We start from the raw sequence: 18,964 nt of genomic DNA, 5'->3' as shown, positions 1-18,964 counted from the left end.
ATATATATATATATATATATATATATATATATATGTATGTTAGGTCAGTAAAAAACACAGAGGCTATTTCATCCCTACAAGCCTGTTTCGCAGGTTTCCCTGCTCTTCAAAAATCCCCTGAAGAGCAGGGAATTTTGAAGAAAGAACATCGCAAAGTGAGCAACAAAAAAACCCCGCTGCAATTAGAAGGGGTACAGATGCATTCATTTCAATGCGAGCAGGAAAAGCCCGCCATATTGCCTGCTCTTCAAAAATCCCCTGAAGAGCAGAGAAACCTGTGGATGAAATAGCCTCTGTGTTTTTTCCTGACCTAACGTATAATCCACTCTACCACCGGTATTGAGCTCTGTATAACGGATAAACCACAGAAACCTCGACTACACACACACACATATATATATATATATATATATATATATATATATATATATATATATATATATATATATATATATATATATATATATGTATGTGCGTGTGTGTGTAGTCGAGGTTTCTGCGGCTTATGCATTATAATATTAGGTAATATGAGGTGTATATATATATATATATATATATATATATATATATATATATATATATATATATATATATATATATATATATATATATGTGTGTGTGTGTGTGTACATATTATATTAATATGGGTATACAATTAATATATGTATGTTAAAGTTTGACTCCTACCTTGTTTACTTCTGTGACAACCTACTTAAGGTTTGTTAATCAATCAGAAATAGCAAGCAGCTAAAATGCGCCAAACATGGATAAGTGTGGAGAGAATCTTTTGCATTTTTCCCATCATGCACTGGGCGCAATTTAGGATTTTTTTAATGGTGTTTGGACATGTTTCATAATATCCACAATGTTCAGTGAGCATGTGTCTTGACTTTTATTTTAGTTGCATTTTTTTTTTTGCACCGTGACTAAGGAAGGTTGTTTGGATTATGTTGTATAAGTAAATGCTGAGCTAATGTTGCAAAGTACTTTCAAAGATCATTGGGTTGATTTACTCACAGTGTCCACAAGATGGCAGCAGATATGTAGCATTTAGATGCAACTTGGTGTTTAGGATTAATTTGAAAGCATTCAGCGATGCTTTGTCGAATTCTGGCTAAATTGAAGAGGCTGGCTGGTCGGACACTCCTAGTGTGGTTGATTACATGCATTTTGGCTAGGCATAGGTACCGAATGCAGTACCATTTTGGCACCAGATGGCACCGATTCACGTAAAATCCAAGAATGCCATATTATGGTACTGGAGTTGTGCTGTGTTGACGTCACACCAAAAACTACCTCAAAACTAAACTACATGTGGAACACAACATAACATAGGACCCAGTCTGTTACGATATAAATACAATACATATGTATTCAAAACATGAAATACTACCTAAACTATCTTGTCAACCGATTCGTTCGTCCTGTATGCAGTGTTACTGTTCAAACTGTGTGTAATGTTAAATACATACTTGTTCAAATAAAACCTCTTCTTTGTTTTTTGATGAATACTTAGGCCTAGAACACGACTGCATTTTAATGTTGGTCATTATGGTGGTGCTTGGAGAGCCAAGTATTGGCTGAGGTGGTACATGGTGAGAACGGTTTGAGAACCACTGACCTAGGTTAAGTTGCAGTTTTCAATGCCAACACACATCATGACTCTAAAAAAATAATGTTTCAAGTTGAGTAAAGTAAGGCTCCAGTTTTCCAAAAATTCACTAGCTTGATGCTAATATACATTGGCTTCGCTGATGACACGCTACTGATTAGCATTAGCGATTTTACATGGCGACGTCCGCACCTCCAAATTTGTTAACGAAGATGCATGTTACAATCACATAGCTGGTGTGTAATGAGTACAGTACTTACAGTATTAACACTTTTTAGGGCGCAACAAGAAACAAGACACACCATAAACTATGAACTACTTGGGCTTGCAATTGTAATACGAACTTGCAAAGGATGATAATAAAACAATATATATCAAATGGACAGCAGTTCTAATCAGCTCATTTTTAAATGTTGAAAAAAAACAAAATGATTGTATTATTAAAAACGATTAATGTTATTAAACACACATAATTGTTAGCAGTGAGCTTGATTGTGACCGGTACCCATCCCTAATTTTGTACTTTTATGCACGTTTTATGGAGAGTTGAATGGGACCAAATTAAACAAATGAATACATTTTTAAAACATTACTTAAATGTGTCATTTATTTAATGTAAAATTACATTTAATTAATAAAATAATTTAATCATGCAAGTATTTTTTTATTTCAATATTCCATGTTTTAATTATTAATTGTATAGTCTATTTGTCAAATACAGTAACTTAGTGGTACTACCACATGTCTGTGGAAGCCTTCGAGTGGTATGAAAGTGCAAAATAAATACAAACAGTAAATGATAATAAATAAATAAATAAATACATTCCTCTACTTGAACGGCGATATGCTCCGGAATATCAGGTCTTGCTGCCACATAATCCGCAAAATGTAAAACAGTTTTTTTTTTTTTAAACCTTTTTTGCTTCACAGCCCAGCTTTTCCACTACAGAGAGGCCCGGAGGCCACTCAAATATTAACACTGAATTATGCAACTACTTACTTTTGATTATAATCATATTAAATAACTATATCTAACCTACATACAGTTTACAATCTTGTCCAATAATATTAAAGCATGTTTTCGTCACAAAGATTACATTATAAAAATAAAAATACAATTATGACAAATACATTTATATACAACTATGAAGTGCACAAATAAATTCATTCTAACTAAAATAATAATACATAATTATAATAAATATTTTCCCGAACGAAACTGTAAATGAAAGTACTTTTTATTTAAAAATCCTCCATTCGACACCTCAGCTCCGGACAGGCTAACCTCCTCCAACCTTTCTGCTCCGCCGCTCCCAGTCTGTGGAACGCTCACCCTGACCACCTGAGGGCACCACAGACTGTGGATGCTTTTAAAAAAGGCTTAAAAACCCTTCTTTTTTAGATATATGCATACTAGTTCTAGCTATTTGGCTGTTCTAGTTTTTTTTTTTAGTTTTTTTTTTATTATTGTATTTTTATTTTTATTTTTGCAATACACTGTAGCACTTTGAGGTTATTTACTCAATGTAAAGTGATTTTTTACAAATAAAATCTATTACTATTGTTATAAAGTGCAAATGAAAATACAGCTTCACCACTTTAGTCATAGTTTTTGCGCTGAAGAAACTTATCTGTGAATATAGCTCCAGACTTATTCTGTTTGTTATTACTGCCACAACTGGTCGGAAAGTGTATTACAACAGTAAAGCTGCGGCCCATTTGGACCACATTTAAGAAATAGTTACACCCCAACAATGGGCCCGATGGATAAGAAACTTTGGTCTACATTATGAACCACCGACTCCTGAAAAAGATTTCCAAAGTTCCAGACTTCAGCCAAAGCAATCATTGGACTAGTTGGCTGTTAGCCCCGCCCACTCACTCTGATGGTTAAGTTTAGACAGGTGAAATATATTCCCGAGGTGCTGACAAACATGTTCATGAAATAACTACAGACATCATCAAATTATGACACAATTAATTTAAATCGTGAAATACCGTATTTTCCGGAATATTGAGCGCACCATTACATACGACTTACCCACTAAATTTTAGAAGATCATTTTTTAGTCGCAGATATATGCGTTGTGAAATGAGTTATTTACACATAAATATTGTGTAAATGTTTATTTACATACATTAATTGTTCCCAAACGGTGCCTGTAACACGGCAGTAAAACGGCTGATCAAACAAAACAGAAGTCATGGTCATGGACCCACTAGCTACGGAAGCTAGCTCTCCAATCAGCTAAACAGACTCAATAACTCCACGGTGACGTTTTGGTGAATTTACTGAGGAATTTGTGAAACTGAACCAATACAAAAAGAATGCCATTGGAAGTTAATAATACTAACACTCGTAAACTTGTCAACATTTTAGCTCATGCTAAAGACGATGATTACATTGAGATAGCGCGTACACATATGCATGAAAACACTCCTACAGACATCACACATGGGACGCTTTAGTGAGGAAGAATTGTTTTAGTTATATTGTAAAACTTACAAACGTTGCTTGGAGTGATGATTAAGGAATCCATACGAGTAGGAACGCTATGGACGGCTAGAAGATGGAACAGGACTTCTAGTGAAGTGAATTATATTTATATAGCGCTTTTCTCTAGTGACTCAAAGCGCTTTTACATAGTGAAACCCAGTATCTAAGTTGCAAACCCCGTTTCCATGTGAGTTGGGAAATGGTGTTAGATGTAAATATAAACTGAATACAATGATTTGCAAATCATTTTCAACCCATATTCAGTTGAATATGCTACAAAGACAACATATTTGATGTTCAAACTGATAAACTTTTTTTTTTTTGCAAATAATCATTAACTTTAGAATTTGATGCCAGCAACGCGTGACAAAGAAGTTGGGAAAGGTGGCAATAAATACTGATAACGTTGAGGAATGCTCATCAAACACTTATTTGGAACATCCCACAGGTGAACTGGCAAATTAGGAACAGGTGGGTGCCATGATTGGGTATAAAATGAAATGCTCAGTCATTCACAAACAAGGATGGGGCGAGGGTCACCACTTTGTCAACAAATGCGTGAGCAAATTGTTGAACAGTTTAAGAAAAAGCTTTCTCAACCAGCTATTGCAAGGAATTTAGGGATTTCACCATCTACGCTCCGTAATATCATCAAAGGGTTCAGAGAATCTGGAGAAATCACTGCACGTAAGCAGTTAAGCCCGTCACCTTCCATCCCTCAGGCTGTACTGCATCAAAAAGCGACATCAGTGTGTAAAGGATATCACCACATGGGCTCAGGAACACTTCAGAAACCCACTGTCAGTAACTACAGTTGGTCGCTACATCTGTAAGTGCAAGTTAAAACTCTCCTATGCAAGGCGAAAACCGTTTATCAACAACACCCAGAAACGCCGTCGGCTTCGCTGGGCCTGAGCTCATCTAAGATGGACTGATTCAAAGTGGGAAAGTGTTCTGTGGTCTGACGAGTCCACATTTCAAATTGTTTTTGGAAACTGTGGACGTCGTGTCCTCCGGACCAAAGAGGAAAAGAACCATCCAGATTGTTATAGGCGCAAAGTGTAAAAGGCAGCATGTGTGATGGTATGGGGGTGTATTAGTGCCCAAGACATGGGTAACTTACACATCTGTGAAGGCACCATTAATGCTGAAAGGTACATACAGGTTTTGGAGCAACATATGTTGCCATCTTAGCAACGTTACCATGGACGCCCCTGCTTATTTCAGCAAGACAATGCCAAGCCACGTGTTACATCAACGTGGCTTCATAGTAAAAGAGTGCGGGTACTAGACTGGCCTGCCTGTAGTCCAGACCTGTCTCCCATTGAAAATGTGTGGCACCTAAAATAGCACAAGGGAGACCCCCGGACTGTTGAACAACTTCAGCTGTACATCAAGCAAGAATGGGAAAGAATTCCACCTGAGAAGCTTCAAAAATGTGTCTCCTCAGTTCCCAAACCTTTACTGAGTGTTGTTAAAAGGAAAGGCCATGTAACACAGTGGTGAACATGCCCTTTCCCAACTACTTTGGCACGTGTTGCAGCCATGAAATTCTAAGTTAATGATTATTTGCAAAACAAAAATAAAGTTTATGAGTTTGAACATCAAATATGTTGTCTTTGTAGTGCATTCAATTGAATATGGCTTGAAAAGGATTTGCAAATCATTGTATTCCGTTTATATTTACATCTAACACAATTTCCCAACTCATATGGAAACAGGGTTTGTATAAGCAGCAGGGGACAAAGCGTAGGTAAAAAGTCGTGGCTCAATGTCCGCAATTTACGGTATGTGATATTGTCGTCAAAGTACTCGAAATTGAATCTGATGCCAAATGAAATGCCTTCAAACGTAGGAGAGAACAAAAGCCCATCAGAGGTAAATAAGGTGGACTGAAAGGGTCCAAGATGGAGTCAAATGGTGGGAAATAAAATGAAACGACTAAATCAGACGTGACTAACGGTGTCTCTCCATGGCCATGTTGACAACAGATCTGGTTCCGGATGAAAGCAGACTTTGTCATTTAGCAATATTCCTATGTGACGCCGCACTCGGCACACGGCGACTACAAAGCGCTAATTAGCAAAGCCCAGCGAAACTTTGTTTTCGTTTAATCTCGTTGTGACGCCCGGTGCCAGCGTACAATATTTAACAACTCCAGTCCACTGTGAGAATCTGTTTCATCTGAGGAGCCCGCCGCTAATTAGGTCTAATTGTTTTCGGTCCAGCACAAACATCCATCTCAACTGCATACTTTTCTCTTTGAAAACTGGGAAATGCATTCAGTGAAAAGGCAAAAATGAAGCATTGATCTGTTACTTTTGATCAGTGGTCCCCAACCTTTTTGTAGCTGGGGACCGGTCAACGCTTGAAAATGTGTCCCACGGACCGGGGGGGGAATTTTTTTTTTTTTTTTCCATAAAGAAATACAATCATGTGTGCTTACGGACTGTATCCCTGCAGACTGTATTGATCTATATTGACATACACATACACAATATGTATATATTGTGTTTTTTATGTTGATTTAATTAATTTAAAAAAAACAAACAAAAAAAAAAACTTTTTTTTTTTTTTTTTTTTTTAATTTCTTGCGCGGCCCGGTTCCAATCGGTCCGCGGACCGGTACCAAGGGGTTCTTAACCTTTTTAAACTCCAGGCCCAACTTTTCCACTACACTCAAATATTAATACTGAATTAGTACTTTTACTCCTGATTTTAATGGTAGTCAATAATCACATCTAAAAATAAACACATATATATATATATATATATATATATATATATATATATATATATATATATATATAGTCAAGGTTTCTGTGGTTTATCCGTTACACAGAGCTCAATACCGAGCGGAATATATGTTAGGTCAGGTAAAAAACACAGAAGCTATTTCATCCCTACAAGCCTGTTTCGCAGGTTTCTCTGCTCTTCAAGGGATTTTAACACTGAATTAGTACTTGTACTTCTTATTTGTACTCCTTTTACGCCTGATTTTAATGGTAGTCAATAATCACATCTAAAAATAAACATATATATATATATATATATATATATATATATATATATATATATATATATATATATATATATATATATATATATATATACTATATTGTCAAAAGTATTTGGCCACCTGCCTTTGCTCACATATGAACTTGAAGTGCCATCCTAAGGAATTGTCCAAAATGTTTTGGTATCCTGGAGCATTCAAAGTTCCTTTCACTGGAACTAAGTGGCCAAGCCCAACTCCTGAAAAACCAACACATAATTCCTCCCCCACCAAATTTCACACTCGGCACAATGCAGTCCGAAATGTAGCGTTCTCCTGGCAACCTCCAAACCCAGACTGGTCCATCGGATTGCCAGATGGGAAAGCGTGATTCATCAGTCCAGAGAAGGAGTCTCCACTGCTCTAGAGTCCAGTGGCAACGTGCTTTACACCACTGCATCCCACGCTTTGCTTTGGACTTGGTGATGTATGGCTTAGATGCAGCTGCCCGGCCATGGAAACCCATTCCATGAAGCTCTCTGCGTACTGTACGTGGGCTAATTGGAAGGTCACATGAAATTTGGAGCTCTGTAGCAACTGACTGTGCAGAAAGTCTTTGCACTATGCACTTCAGCATCAGCTGACCCCTCTATGTCCGTTTACGTGACCTACCACTTGGTGGCTGAGTTGCTGTTGTTCCCAAACTCTTTACTTTTCTTGTAATAAAGTTGACTTTGGAATATTTAGGAGCAAGGGAATTTAACGACTGGATTTGTCGCACAGGTGGCATCCTAGTTTGTGAACCCGTTCTCAAACAATGGCAATAAAACTATTCTGATTCTATGACAGTTCCACGCTGGAAATCACTGAGAGCGGCCCATTATTTCACAAATATTTGTAGAAACAGTCTCCATGCCTAAGTGATTAGGACACCTGATTGTCATCATTTGGATGGGTGGCCAAATACTTTTGGCAATATAGTGTATATATATATATATATATATATATATATATATATATATATATATATATATATATATATATATATATATATATATATATATATATATATATATATATATATATATATAGGTTGTTCTAGTAAAAAAGAACAACCTGGTTTTTATGGCAAAAACACAAACTACGCAATAGTTTCCCCCAAAAAGATTTAAAAGTAAAATATTTGATGTGAAATAATTGTAGGAGTCAATATGTCAATAATTCATAACAACATTGATTTTGATTCATTATTAATTTTTGAGAAAAATTCGAAAAACTCCCACTAAAATTCTAAGGGATCAAAGATAGTTATTTTCATAAAATTGATAAAAATAAGTCATAAATTAATTTATTTTTAATAAATTAATTATTTTATTATTAAATTCAGATTTGTCGACATATATATATATATATATATATATATATATATATATATATATATATATATATATATATATATATATATATATATATATGTGTCTATATGTCGACATATATATATATATATATATATATATATATATATATATATATATATATATATATATATATATATATGTCTATATGTCTATATATATATATATATATATATATATATATGTCTATATGTATATATATATATATATATATGTCTATATGTATATATATATATATATATATATATATATATATATATATATATATATATATATATATATATATATATATATATATATATATATATATATATATATTTATATAGTCAAGGTTTCTGTGGTTTATCCGTTATACAGTGCTCAATACTGGTGTAGAGCGGAATATATGTTGGGTCAGGAAAAAACACAGAGGCTATTTCATCCCTACAAGCCTGTTTCTCAGGTTCCTCTGCTCTTCAAGGGATTTTAACACTGAATTAGTACTTTTACTTCTTATTTTTACTCCTTTGTACTCCTGATTTTAATGGTAGTCAGTAATCACGGTAGTCAAAAATCCCCTGAAGAGCAGAGAAACCTGCGAAACAGGCTTGTAGGGATGAAATAGCCTCTGTGTTTTTTCCTGACCTAACATATATATATATACATATATATAATATTTTAACACTTTTATGAGTTTTTCGAGATTTTTAGTGGAATTGTTTCTAAGGGTAGTTGCTCCAAAAATAATCATGAGTTCAAATCAATGTTGTTATGAATTATTGACCTATTTGAGAATCCAATTACTTCACACCAAAAAAATACAATTACAAATTTTTTGGGGGGGGAACATTTTGCATATTTTTTGTGTTTTCCGTATAATACAGTAAGTTTTCTTTGGCAAAAAGGGCAAAAAAATAACAAAAAAATAACCAAGAACAAATAATATAATATACTCGACAAATGTATCGGAAGTTGATACAGAGACTTAAGTGTTGAATGCAAGAAATATATATATATATATATATATATATATATATATATATATATATATATATATATATATATATATATATATATATATATATATATATATATATATATATGACATGACTTAGATTTAACACTTAACACACTCTGACCCTTTTGATTTTTAGTGTGATTATGTTTTTAAACAGTCCTTGCTCAAAAATTATAATGATTTCAAAAATTATAATGATTTCAATGTTGTTCTGAATTATTGACCTATATAAGGCTCCGAATTACTTCACACCAAATATTCCAGTTAGATTTTTTTGATCGGGAATAATAATATTGCATATTTTGTGTTTTTGCCATAACAACAGGGTTTTGACAAAAATCGCTTGTAACTTCAAAAGTTTTAGGAACGCCCACAACTGTTTTTAACCAATCAGCGTCGACAGCACAGGGCGCCCGCTAATGTTTCTGGAACTTTTCGAACGTCCTAACTCGATACTCGGAACTATAATAGTTCCTGAAAAACTAAATCTACTCGAGTAGGTTTTTGGTGGAAACACAATGGGGCACTTTTTTCAACCTGGTAAATGTTAAAGTTCCTGTAAAAATTCAAATAATGAAACTTATAATCAACGGATAGATCTGAAGCAGCTCTAGAGACTTAAGTTTGAAAGGAAAACAAACATATCTGACTTATTTTTAACACTTTTATGAGTGGGACCCTTTTGGGTCCCCAAGATTTTTAGTGTGATTTTTTTTTTTTAAACAGTCATTGCTCAAAAATAATAATGAATTAAATTAAATGTTATTAAATGTTGACCTATTTAAGGCTCCAATTACTCCACACTAAATATTCCACTTTAAATTTTTTGGTGGGGAATAATAATATTTTGTGTTTTTGCCATAAAAAAACAGGGTTTTCGACAAAAATCCCTTGAAACTAAAAGTTGGAGGAAACACAAAAGGGCACTTTATTTACCCAGGTAAACGTTAAAGTAATAATACTAATAATCGACGGATAGATCTGAAGTTGATCCAGAGACTTATTTTCACCACTTTTATGAGTGGGATACCTTTGAATCTCCAAGATTTTTAGTGTGATTTTATTTATTTATTAAACGATAATTGCTTAAAAGAAAAACAATGAATTAAAATGAATGATGTTATGAATTATTAATATATTATACATTAATATTCCACATTTTTTGGGGGGGAAATATTGCATATTTTGTGTTTTTGCCATTAAAACAGCACTTTGACAAAAAAGGCATGAAACGTTTAAAAGAAAAACAAAATTATATCGACAGATACTGTAAATCTGAAATTGATCTAGGGATTAAGGCGTTAAAAAAAAAAAAAAAGACTTATTTTTAAATATTTTAAGACTGAGACCCTTGTGGGTACCTGGGACCGAACTTGAAGGGGAGCCCTTGTCACGACGAGGTTTTCGCAGCTTGCTGCGGGGTTCATTCTCCTGGGATGCAGAGAGACCACTCTGGACAAGGCGTGCAGGTAGGAACATGATTTAATTATCAAAACTCAAAGTAGTACAATAAAACGGAACACAAGGCAAAGGCACAACGTGCTGATTGCACTTGGAGCTAATGCTACTTCTTAGCATGGACTATCCATCCATCCATCCATCTTCTTCCGCTTATCCGAGGTCGGGTTGCGGGGGCAGCAGCCTAAGCAGGGAAACCCAGACTTCCCTCTCCCCAGCCACTTCGTCCAGCTCCTCCCGGGGGATCCCGAGGCGTTCCCAGGCCAGCCGGGAGACATAGTCTTCCCAACGTGTCCTGGGTCTTCCCCATGGCCTCCTACCGGTCGGACGTGCCCTAAACACCTCCCTAGGGAGGCGTTCGGGTGTCACCCTGACCAGATGCCCGAACCACCTCATCTGGCTCCTCTCGATGGACTAGGGACAAGCAATTCTCAGGTAACTGTGGCATGAAACAACCAAGACTTACGTAGCAGGTTGCATGAAGCAAACAATGACGCCATGCCGACTGACCGGCAAAGGCAGGCTTAAATAATGCCTCTGATTAGTGCTCGTGAAGCAGGTGAGCGGGCGAACACTAATCAGAGACAGGTGGAAATAAAAAGTAACCATGGTAACTAAAACAAACAAGGGTGCACAAAAACAGGAACTACTGGAGTCCAAAACTAACAGAACATAACAAAACATGATCCGGACCACGGATCATGACAGCCCTAAGGTTTTAAATTAATTAAACATCAACATTTCAGTTTTGATGCAGCAACCTAGGTGGACAAAAGTATGAGAGCCGGGCGACCATTTTATAGACTGTTCACTCCTGTTTAGTAGAACACATTTTAAACTTAAATCCATTTAGACAGCCTTATAACTAAAGAACGTGGGTGGACCCTTAGCTCTTCAAAGGCGCAGGAGTCCTGATGGATATTAGAGATGTGTCAAACACTTAGAGCAAAATGAAGCTGCTCTGTGCTGGAAATACACCGATCAGGTGAATCCAGGTGAAATCCATTATCCCTCGCTGATCTTATTAAATCCATGCCAATCACTGGGGAGGAGCCAGAAATGCAAAAGCAAGAAGACGAAGGATTGGAGAGACGGTGCAAAACACAGCTTTTATTCAATAAACGGAGGTGTCCTTAATTCCCCATTTGGTCCGCAGCCTCTTTTTTCACGCTCACCTAAGCTTCTCTGTTGGAGAGTCGGAGTTGATGCGTGAAATAGTCGTCTCTCACCACCGCCATTAAAGTGGAGGGCTTGGCTGATCAATCCAATTTATGACGTTTTGCATTGCGGATTTCCCGCGCACAAAGAGAGTCCTCCTAGGCCAGGGGTCGGCAACCCAAAATGTTGAAAGAGCCATATTGGACCAAAAATACAAAAACAAATCTGTCTGGAGCCGCAAAAAATTAAAAGCCATATTGCATGTGTCATGAGATATACATTCAATTAAGAGGACTTAAAGGAAACTAAATGACCTCAAATATAGCTACAAATTAGGCATAATGATGCAATATGTACATATCGCTAGCCTAAATAGCATGTTAGCATCGATTAGCTTGCAGTCATGCAGTGACCAAATATGTCTGATTAGCACTCCACACAAGTCAATAACATCAACAAAACTCACCTTTGTGCATTCATGCACAACGTTAAAAGCGTGGTGGACAAAATGAGACAGAAAAAGAAGTGGCATAAAAACACGTCCTAGAAAGTTGGAGAAAGTTATACATGTAAACAAACTATACGGTGAGTTCAAGGACCGCCAAAATTAGTAGGACAAAACGGCGCTCGCCAAATACTCGAATCAGTGAAGCATGTTTAATATAAACAGTGTGATTTATAACAGTTAGGGCGGTTTGTGTCATGTTTGTCCTCCTACAGAAACCATACTAAAACAAAAAAATAGATTTTTTCCCCCTCATCTTTTTCCATTCTTCATACATTTTTGAAAAATCTCCAGAGAGCCACTAGGGCGGCGCTAAAGAGCCGCATGCGGCTCTAGAGCCGCGGGTTGCCGACCCCCGTCCTAGGACAATTTAACGTCATACAAATATGAACTCTTGTCATTTGTTGTTGACTGTGAGCCGCACATGAAAGAACATCTTCCATAAATCTGTGAAGTTATTTGTGAAGGCGACTTTGGCAAACTCTCGCCGGTTTTATTTGGAAGTTATAAGGCAATGAAAAGTTTAACTGGAGCCTGCAAGAGGGGGCACGGAGAGGTGACTCTTCCAGGAGTGCACAGAAAAACATGTTTCACGTCTGAATCGAGATTCTAATTCACCCCGATTTTTCAACGATTCATGATTTTAAAATATTTATTTTTTCAAAGGAATCAATTAAAAAAAAAAAAATGTTTTCAGGCTATCTCCATGCACCCAGAAGGAGCTTTACTAACCTTGGTTTTAATAAGTTTTAGTAGAATTATTATACGTAATAGTACATTGTAAAAATTGGTTTGAATCAAGAATCGCGTCAAATCAAGAAGTGGTTTTGAATCGAAATTTCACCATAGGAATCGGAATCGAATCGAATCGTTATGTGCCCAAAGATTGACACCCCTAGTCTATTAAAGGCCTACTGAAAGCCACTACTACCGACCACACAGTCTGATAGTTTATATATCAATGATGAAATCTTAACATTGCAACACATGCCAATACGGCCGGGTTAGATTAGTAAAGTGCAATTTTAAATTTCCCGCGAAATATCCTGCTGAAAACGTCTCGGTATGATGACGTTTGCGAGTGACGTCACAGATTGTAGCGGACATTTTGGGACAGCGTTGTGGCCAGCTATTAAGTCGTCTGTTTTCATCGCAAAATTCCACAGTATTCTGGACATCTGTGTTGGTGAATCTTTTGCAATTTGTTTAATGAACAATGGAGATAGCAAAGAAGAAAGCTGTAGGTGGGAAGCGGTGTATTAGCGGCCGGCTGCAGCAACACAAACACGTAGAGAACTGGGACAACAGAGACGCTTACCAGGAGGACTTTGAGTTGGATACGCGCTACCGTGAGTACGCAGCTGCGGCTTCCAAACATTTGATCGCTTGCCCGTACGTGCGTGCCGCTATGTGCATGTCACGTACGTAACATTGGGGAAATATATGTGCTGTATGAACTTTGCGGAGGTGAACGGTACTTTGGGCTGTGGGATTGAGTGTGTTGTGCGGTTGTTTGGTTTGTATTGGCGGGTTATATGGACGGGAGGGGGGAGGTGTTAGTTATGCGGGATTAATTTGTGGCATATTAAATATAAGCCTGGTTGTGTTGTGGCTAATAGAGTATATATATGTCTAGTGTTTATTTACTGTTTTAGTCATTCCCAGCTGAATATCAGGTCCCACCTGCCTCTCACAGCATCTTCCCTATCTGAATCGCTTCCACTGCCCTCTAATCCTTCACTCTCACTTTCCTCATCCACAAATCTTTCATCCTCGCTCAAATTAAATGGGGTAATCGTCTCTTTCTCGGTCCGAATCGCTCTCGCTGCTGGTGGCCATGATTGTAAACAATGTGTAGATGTGAGGAGCTCCACAACCTGTGACGTCACGCTACTTCCGGTACAGGCAAGGCTTTTTTATCAGCGACCAAAAGTTGCGAACTTTATCGTCGATGTTCTCTACTAAATCCTTTCAGCAAAAATATGGCAATATCGCGACATGATCAAGTATGACACATAGAATGGATCTACTATCCCCGTTTAAATAAGAACATTTCATTTCAGTAGGCGTTTAAGCAACCACGGAATCAGATCGAATCGTTAGGTGCCAAAAGATTGACACCCCTAGTCTTTTAAGCAACCATGGAATCAGATTGAATCGCTAGGTGCCCAAAGATTGACACCCCTAGTCTATTAAGCAACCATGGAATCAGATTGAATCGCTAGGTGCCCAAAGATTGACACCCCTAGTCTATTAAGCAACCACGGAATCAGATTGAATCGCTAGGTGCCCAAAGATTGACACCCCTAGTCTATTAAGCAACCACGGAATCAGATCGAATCGTTAGGTGCCCAAATATTGACACCCCTAGTCTTTTAAGCAACCATGGAATCAGATCGAATCGTTAGTCGCCCAAAGATTGACACCCCTAGTCTATTAAGCAGCCATGGAATCTGATCGAATCATTGAGTGCCCAAAGATTGACACCGCTCGGGTATTAAGCAACCACGAAATCGGAATCGAATCGAAAGGTACCCGAATATTGACACCCGAGTGTGTTAAGCAACCGCTGAATTGCTATTTGCTCAAATCATTAGGTGCCCAAAGATAGACAACCCCTGTTATGTATCAAATCACCAAAAATGATTCCCAGGCGCGGCACCGCTGCTGCCCACTGCTCCCCTCACCTCCCAGGGGGTGATCAAGGGTGATGGGTCAAATGCAGAGGACAAATTTCACCAGACCTAGTGTGTGTGTGACAATCATTGGTACTTTAACTTTAAGCAATCACATAATCGGATCAAATCATTAGGTGCTCAAAGATCGACACCCCCAGTTTATTAAGCAACCATAGGCTCCAGCACCCCTGCGCCCCAGAAAGGGACAAGCGGTAGAAGATGGATGGATTGAATCAGAATCTAATGAAAAGGTGCCCAAAGATTGACACGCCTAGAGTAATAAGCTACCACAGAATCCAATCGAAAGGTGCCCAAAGATTGACACACTTAGTGTATTAAGCAACCACAGAATCTGAATCGAATCGAATCATTAGGTGCCCAAAAATTTTGACAGCCCTAGTGTATTAACCACGGATTCTGAATTGGATCGAATGGTGCCCAAACATTCCAATTCCAATTCCATAGAATTGGAATTGGATTGAATTGTTAGGTGCCCTAAGATTGACACCCCTTGTGTGTTAAGCAACCACGGAATCGGATCGAATCGTTATGTACCCAAAGATTGACACCCTTGGTGCATTAAGCAACCATGGAATCAGAATCGGATCAAAATTAGCCCTAAGATTGACACCCGTAGTGTATTAAACAACCACGGAATCGGAAATGGATCAAATCGTTAGGTCCCCTAAAATTGACACACCCTAGTGTATTGAGCAACCATGGAAAGGGAATCGGATCAAATTGCTAGGTGCCCAAAGATTGACACTCCAAGTGTATTAAGCACAGAATCAGAATCGAATCCATAAGTACCCAAAGATTGACACCCCTAGGGTACTAAGCAACCATGGAAAGGGAATCGGATCAAATCGCTAGGTGCCCAAAGATTGACACCCCTAGGGTACAAGCAACTATGGAAAGGGAATCGGATCAAATCGCTAGGTGCCCAAAGATTGACACCCCTAGGGTACAAGCAACTATGGAAAGGGAATCGGATCAAATCCCTAGGTGCCCAAAGATTGACACCCCTAGGGTACAAGCAACTATGGAAAGGGAATCGGATCAAATCACTAGGTGCCCAAAGATTGACATCCCCATAAGGTAATAATCAATTACAGAATCAGATCGAATCGTTAGGTGCCCAAAGATTGACACCCCTAGTGTGTTAGGTAACCATGGAATCTGAAACGGATCGAATTGTTAGGTCCACAAAGATTCACACCCCTATTAACCTTTCCTCATAAACATATCAGGAAGTAATCATCCATCCATCCATCCATTTTCTACCGCTTGTCCCTTTTGGGGTCGCGGGGGGTGCTGGAGCCTATCTCAGCTGCATTCGGGCGGCAGGCGGGGTACACTTTGTCCAGGGCCGCCACCTAATCGCAGGGCCAACACAGTAATCATGATCTAAAGCAAACATGGGCAATTGCAAGGGGCCCCGTGATATCCAAGGGCCCCCCCAAACGTCTCATAAAACACACAATAGATGTTTTCTGTTCAAAATGATTCTCTATTTTCTTCGGTCTTAATTTGTGCGCTTTAAAATACATTAGAATGCTTTGTCAATCATGATTGTTTCGACAGGCCACACAATAGACTTATTCGATGCTACCGAGCATGTGCAGACTTGGTTCAGGAAACCAAACATCTCAGGCCTTTTTCGACCAAAAGTTCAGGAACTGTAAGCCGCAACTTCGGATACAAAGTTTTAGGAACGCCCCCAACTGTGTTCAACCAATCAGCGGTCGACAGCACTGCCCGCCCCCCGCTGAAGTTTCTGAAACTTTTCAAAAGTCCGAACCTCTACTAGGAACTAAGAATAATTCCTGAAGAACTAGTTTTGGGGGTAAACACAGGGGGAACTTTATTTAAATGGGAAAGTTCCTGTAGAAGTTATTGCTTAGTAAGAAGTAAGAAGACATTGGAGACGAACACACCCGGGCTCTTATTATGCCTCAACGTCCACAACCTTTGCCAGCCAAGAAGTGATGCAGCAGAGGCAGGCAGCCCCTTTGACACATAAACAAGATTAACAAGTTCTCCTGGGGCAGGAAAGAGGAGAAGTCAGGGGAGTGTTGTGTGTATTCCCTGATCGATGCCATACATAGTGCATGATTCCTGTATGAACTATAGGGCGCACTTCTGTATGGAAGAAGTTCAAACAGAAAGAGATGAGAGACGGTGCAACATTGGCGAAAAGGTAGCATACGTGGTTAACATTTCACATTCAGCTAACTTGGCGATTGACGCTCGAAAAGGCGCGAGTTGTAAAAAAACCAACTACTGACTAAATAAAAATGTACATATGAACATGCTATTGCAGACTTTCCAGAGCAGTGGTGTCCAAAGTGCGTCCTGAAGCAAATTGTTGAATTGAAGCAATCGTTAGCATTATAATATTAGCATGGTAGCTTTTTTTTTTTGCTAATTTTAGAGGAATTCGCCTTAGCGTCAAATATATTGTTACTTGACGAATGATACATGTTATCATGCTAATGTTTTTTTTTTTTGGTAATTTTGTAGGTATACACCTCAGTCATATTTTGGTTCTTGATACATGCTAACATTATCATGCTAGCATTTAAACACATTTTTCAGGAACATTTTGATACTTGACACATGTTACAGTAAGAATTTCAGCTTGCTAGCATTAGCATGCTAGCTTTTCAAGGTAAAAACTGATTTTCAAGGCAAATACTGATTTTCAAGGCGAAAACTGATTTTCAAGGCAAAAACTGAATTTCAAGGTAAAAGTTGATTTTCAAGGCAAAAACTGATTTTCAAGGTGAAACATTTTTTTCAAGGTAAAAAATTATTTTCAAGGTAAAACTTGATTTTCAAGGTAAAACATTATTTTCAAGGTAAAAAATTATTTAAGGTAAAAGTTGATTTTCAAGGCAAAAACTGATTTTCAAGGCAAAAACTGATTTTCAAGGTAACAAATTATTTTCAAGGTAAAAAAATATTTTCAACGTAAACAATTATTTTCAAGGTAAAAAAATATTTTCAAGGTAAAAGTAGATTTTCAAGGTAAAAATATATTTTTCAAGGTAAAAAATTATTTTCAAGGCAAACAATGTTGGTTTAATAAGGCAAAAACAGATTTTCAAGAAAAAAACAGATTTTCAAGGTAAAAACTGATTTTCAAGGTAAAAACGGATTTTCAAGAAAAAAACTGATTTTCAAGGTAAACACTGATTTTCAAGGTAAAAAGTGATTTTCAAGGTAAAAAAATATTTTCAAGGCAAAAGTTGATATTCAAAGCAAAAACTGATTTTCAAGGTAAAATATTTTTTTTTAAGGTAAAAAACATTTTTTTTAAGGTAAAAAAATATTTTCAAGGTAAAAAAAATGTTTCAAGGTAAAAAAATATTTTCAAGGTAAAAAATGATTTTCAAGGTAAAAACTGAATTTCAAGGTAAAAGTTGATTTTCAAGGCAAAAACTGATTTTCAAGGTGAAACATTTTTTTCAAGGTAAAAAATTATTTTCAAGGTAAAACTTGATTTTCAAGGTAAAAAATTATTTTCAAGGTAAAAAAATATTTTCAAGGTAAAAGTTGATTTTCAAGGCAAAAACTGATTTTCAAGGCAAAAACTGATTTTCAAGGTAAAAAATTATTTTCAAGGTAAACAATTATTTTCAAGGTA

Source organism: Entelurus aequoreus, linkage group LG20 (genome assembly GCF_033978785.1).
Source record: "Entelurus aequoreus isolate RoL-2023_Sb linkage group LG20, RoL_Eaeq_v1.1, whole genome shotgun sequence".
Classification (NCBI taxonomy): Eukaryota; Metazoa; Chordata; class Actinopteri; order Syngnathiformes; family Syngnathidae; genus Entelurus; species Entelurus aequoreus.
Note: the sequence above shows the minus strand (reverse complement) of the source record.